Consider the following 5,775-nt stretch of genomic DNA (forward strand, 5'->3'; position numbering starts at 1 on the left):
GCCACCGCGCCCGGCCGTAAACTTTTTATTTCTTACAGACGCCATTTAAGTTAAGCTTCACCAAGATTATGATTTAACCAAGGACGTATGAAGTGTCTCCAGAGAGGTGAAAAGCAGTATTCACAAGATCCAAAACCACCCCGTCTTTTGACAGTTTAAAGAAATGAACATTTTGCTAGCTACAAATGGAGTATAATCCACATTCCTGTTTCCCAAATTCTCTAGGGTCTCAGGTTCTTAGTTGACTATGTGCACACAAGGCTCAAAAGCCTCAGATGCCCCCACAGATGGAAATCAAAAGCTGTCCATGAAAGAAAAATGCATTACCAAATGGCAAAATCTCACAAATATCAAACCAAAAGGACTTGTTCCTTGGCTGGAAATCAAACTCAGGCTATCACAGTGAAAGGGCAGAACTTTAGCTGGTGGATTATAGCATGGGACTGTCTTCACTATTGTTCACAGAGAGGATCTGAAGTGGGCAGTTCTAGGCTTGCAAATAATTTTTAACTTTGTTTTAGGTCAGATTTTTGCTCTTTGGTTTAGTCAAGAGAATTCCTAAGGCTAACCATGGCACTATTACGTGTCCTTTGTAAAATTTGATTTTCCCATCAATTGTTTAGAATAAGAGATCTCTAAAATCTTTTTAAATTCAGGAATCTAAAGGATCCCCTTTTCAGGCTGTTTTCCTTGGGAGTCTAAAGAATATTGTGGCCAAGTAGTGCTGCAATAAAAAAAAAATCTTATTCCTTTTTATGTGTCCAAAGCTAAAATGTTTTGCACCCTGCAAATAAATATCTTCTTTTCTCCTAATGAAAACCTTGGTGTTGATGTTTGGAAATAATACATACCCTGGGCAAATAGATCTCAGTTTAGTTTGATAACAGTTGGTGACTGCAAGGTACAAAAGTCCTGAGTGGGCATCTCATTTGTGGCACACCGACCCCTGGCTGCAGCATTGTATTCTACAGAATGCACCCTAATGGGCTACAAGGAGGAATAGAGCTCGTGCTTTCTTTTTTAGATGACAAAGCCTTAGGTGACAAACCCTTACGGACTCAGCTGGGCTTTGGACAGAATTTCAAGAAAGCAAATCAAAATCAAAATGCAATTTCTCAAGGTCTTGATCCCTCCAGTTCTCTGTAGGGTATTCCCCACTAAATATGCGCTCATTCAGCAGAGGCTTGTGCCTTTCCAAAGCAAGGCCAGGTGTCCTGCTGAAGCAGAACCCAGCATCTAAAGGAAAAATTGTTTGGGGCCATTGTTCACAAACTCCACTTACCAAAAGCAGTGCCTCATTTCTGGCACTGCAAAAAGTAAAGCACCAACAGATGCTGGCAAATATGTGGAGAAAAGGGAAGCTTCAAACGCCGCTGGTGGGAATGTAAATTGGTACAACCACTATGGAGAATAGTTTGGAGGTTCCTCAAAACTGTAAATAGAGCTACCATAAGATCCAGCAACCCACTGTTGGGAATGCACCCAAAAGCATGGAAATCCATATATCCAAGAGGCATCTGCACTCCCATGTTTGTTGCAGCACTGTTCACAATAGCCAAAGTGTGGAAGCAACCTAGTCCGTTAGCAGATGAATGGATGAAGCAAATATGGTACATACATACAAGGGAGTACTATTCAGTCGTAAAAAATAACTAGATCCTGTCATTTGCAACAACATGGATGGAACCGGAGGTCATCATGTCAAGTGAAGTAAGCCAGGCACAGAAAGACAAAAATTTGCAGGTTCTCACTCATTTATGGGATCTAAAAAATCAAAACAATTGAACTCATGGAGATAGAGAGTACAAAGATGGTTACCAGAGGCTGGGAAGGGAAGTGGGGGTGGGGTGGGAGAGAGGTGGGGATGGTTAATGGGTACAAAAAATAGAAAGAATAAGACCTAGTATTTGATAGCACAACAGGGTGACTATAGTCAATAATACTTTAATTGTACATTTTAAAATAACTAAAAGAATTGCCTGCTGCGCACCCGGACTAGCGGCTGCCCTGGGCCTCCTCGCCATGGACGGCGATGACTTCCGGGCCCCCAAGGCCTCCTTCCGGAAGTTCCTGGAGTGCCTCTCCCGGGCGGCAAGGCCATCGGTGGGCTGACCAGCGGCGGGGATGCTCAAGGACAGTAAGCTGCAGTTATTCTTGAGATGGGGCAGTGGCTCCATGCTCTGGCCCCCTACCTCAGTAGCTGTCCCAACTCATCATCCCGAGTGCCGGCTTTCCCATCTGGTCTCAGGTTCTGCACTCGACGGGCACCAGGGCTTTCTTCAGCAAACCTCTGAACTCTTTCAAGTGTCTCCAGAGACTTTCACACGTCTACAAAGACGACCTCATTCTGTAAGAGCGTGGATTTAACCTGCTCTTCGATGTCACTCCTTCACAAGAGTGCACTGTTCATCGTCACCCTCTCCACTAGCCTTCAGCTTTACTAAAAGTCAACATCAAGTCAGTGGTAAACTCTTGGAGGGCCTGCTTGTAAGCGATATCCCAAGGGACAATTGTTTTCAACCTTTCTGGGAAAAGTTCACGTACCTTTTTATTTAAAACACTTGGTTTTTATATTCTCGCTACCATGGTGGGCTTTCCTAAAAAGGATGAAATTTCTAACGTCCTTCAACTAGAGAGGGGTAAAATTATTCTTAGAACATTAATTGCCACTCCTCTATCCCTCTCAGCAAACTAACTGATTCCAGTGGGGTGCCGGCAACCCAAACGCGGTTTCCGTTCAGGATGCTGGTCCTACCTGTGAAGGCGGTGCATGCACGCTGGAGAGGGACCGTTCAAACATTGAAGGAAAGGGGTCTCTGCACGGCTATTTCCGAGACCACAAGGACGTTATGCTCAAAGAATGTGAGGACACCGGTACTGTTCCATGGAGTTGGTGCAGAACTTGCCACTAAGGGAGAAGACGACCGCTAGGAAGGGAGGAAACAGGAACGGAAGGCCAGGTAGGGGAATGGGAACGGAACGCTATGGAAGGAGAATGACTAAGATGCAAAATCGTTCATCTTTAGTGCTGCGGACACAGTTTCCCCAGATTCATCAATCACTCAGGCTACTTGGCAAATCATCATTCTGACCCACAACCTCCAACACAGGTTTTGGATTCAGACTATAAAATTATATTTTGATGAGATGTAAGTTCCATGGTAAGGCTTTTCCTTATTTTTCAAGATGCTCTGGTTCAATAAAAATACTGTGAGATGGCATTTAAAAAAATAAAAAAAATAAAAAATAACTAAAAGTATAATTGGATTGTTGTAACCAAAAGATAAACACTTGAGGGAATGGACACCCATTTTACATGATGTGGTTAACATATGCATGCCTGTATCAAAACATGTCATGTACCTCATAAATAACGCACCTACTATATACCCCAAAAATTAAAATTAAAAATGAAGGCCGGGCACAGTGGCTTAGCTGTACTCCAGCACTTGGGGAGCGGCCAAGCAGGGATCACAAGGTTAGGAGATTGAGATCATCCTGGCTCACGGTGAAACCTTGTCTCTACTAAAATACAAAAAAAAAAAAAATTAGCTGAGCGTGGTGGCTGTCACCTGTAGTCCTAGCTACTTGGGAGGCTGAGGCAGGAGAACGGTGTGAACTTGGGAGGCGGAGCTTGCAGTGAGCCGACATCGAGCCACTGCACTCTAGCCTGGGCGACAGAGCAAGACTCCATCTCAAAAAAAAAAAAAAAAAAAAAAAAAAAAATTAGCTGGGCATGGCAGCTAACTTAGTCCCAGCTACTTGAGAGGCTGAGGCGGGAGAATGATGTGAACCCAGGAGGCAGAGCTTGCAGTGAGCCAAGATCGAGCCACTGCACTCCAGCCTCGGTGACAGAGCAAGACTCCATCTCAAAAAAACAAAAAACAGAAAGTACCATAGGCCTTTCTTTCATAATGGTGGTCAGTTGCCAGATGCAAGAATCCATCCCTGAATACTATCATTCAGGCAGCTTCTGGACAGAGTTTAAGCGTGGCTGTGGCAGCCAATGTGCCACAAGTGAGATGCCCACTCGGGACTATTGTTCCTTTGCAGTTACAATTGTTATCAAACCAAATTGGAGTCCACTGCCCAGGACAGTAAGGCTAAATGTCCACACTGAGGTGTTCAGCAGGAAAAGAGGAGGGTGTTTATTTACAAGGCACCAAGCAAAGAGACTCAGGCAGGTCTTGCTTAAGTACTGACCTCTCTAATTGCTTGCAAGTGAGGGATTTTAAAGGTAGGGGTACATTTCAGGAAAGCAGAAGTAAAAGGGGAAAATCATAAATCAGTATATGGATGTTACACATTGGTTTGGCCTAAAAGGGTGAGATATGTTGAAGTGGGGGCTTACAGGTCATAGGTGGATTCAAAGATATTCTGATTTGCAATTCGTTAAGAAAAGAGATCTTTTGTGTAAAAATTTGGAGTCAGCAGAACAGAATGTTAGCTCTAGCTCCTGGGTATGACTTCCTTCAGGCCTCTCAGGAAGAAATTTAGAAAAAAGAATGGTGGTCACAATTTCCCCTTGATTGAGGTCTGCATGCCAGTGGAGCCATTTGGTGGAAATCTGGGTTTCTGAAAAACTATACCAAATGTTAAGATGGTACCTTAGTTTCCATAGGAGATTCCAGCTTCTTTGGATGTTGTTTTAAGCTGTAATTACCTTCTTGCTTATCAAGTTGCTGATATACATCTCAGGGCTACCGTGAAAGAACTGAAGATTTTCCTTAATTTTCATGCTTGAAGCAACTCACAGGCCCGTAAGAGGAGTCCAAGCTCCATCTTATGTATCAGAATCATTGTCTAGCAAAAAGTGAGCTCAGAAAATGTATTAGAATTCTTAATATCAAAGGAAGAAACACAGTAAATATCCCATTTCCAATTTGTTAGTGCCTTAGGAAGAGCAGCCCATGGGCATCGTTGGGGAAGTCGTCTAAGTGTCCAAGGTAAAGTAATCTCCAGTGCAGGAGGTGAAGTCATCTCCATTGGTGAAGTGTTGCTCTGGGGCAGTGTTCTCTGAAGCTAAGTCATCTCCAGCAGTGAATTCCTGGGCCAGACAGACCACTGTCATCTGGGATGTGAGATTGGGGTGTCCTTCCCAAGTGGATAGCCACTAGGGTTGATGTGAATCATGTTTTTGTTCCTCTATTGTATTATAACAAGGCTGAGCTACTTGTGGAATTTGAAGGCAATATTGTGCCTGGGAATTTGACTTGCAAATATTCGTAAGGTCAAGGTGCTTTGTGGGTGCACAGCTAGCTAAGGTAATGTCTGCATCTAACATACTATTGTACCTGTACCAAAGTGCTGGAACTCGACTGGGACAATTAACACTATCATTAATAGCATCTAAATCTGAATCTCTCAGTAGTGGTGATAAGAAACATTTTACTACAAATAGGTTTTAAATTGCACAGCCAGATTTGCGTGTATGTTGTTAATAAGGTGTCAGGATTTTTGGCAATTAAAATCCTAAGGCTGAGGTTGGATATCCATCATTAGATTGTAGGCAGGTCCTCCAATTTAGCCACTTAGTATGAACCCTTTTCCCCAGTTGTTGGTTTGTTGGTGATAAGCAAGTGGATGAGGTTTTCTTTTGAGATGGAGTCTTGCTCTGTCCCCAGGCTGGAGTGCAGTGGCATGATCTCCGCTCACTGCAAGCTCCGCCTCCTGGGTTCATACCATTCTCCTGCCTCAGCCTCCTGAGTAGCTGAGACTACAGGTGCCTGCCACCACGCCCGGCTAATTCTTTTTTTTTTTTTTTTTTTTTTTTTT

This window comes from Rhinopithecus bieti, unplaced genomic scaffold, assembly GCF_001698545.2.
Source record: "Rhinopithecus bieti isolate Rb0 unplaced genomic scaffold, ASM169854v2 scaffold_32955, whole genome shotgun sequence".
NCBI lineage: Eukaryota > Metazoa > Chordata > Mammalia > Primates > Cercopithecidae > Rhinopithecus > Rhinopithecus bieti.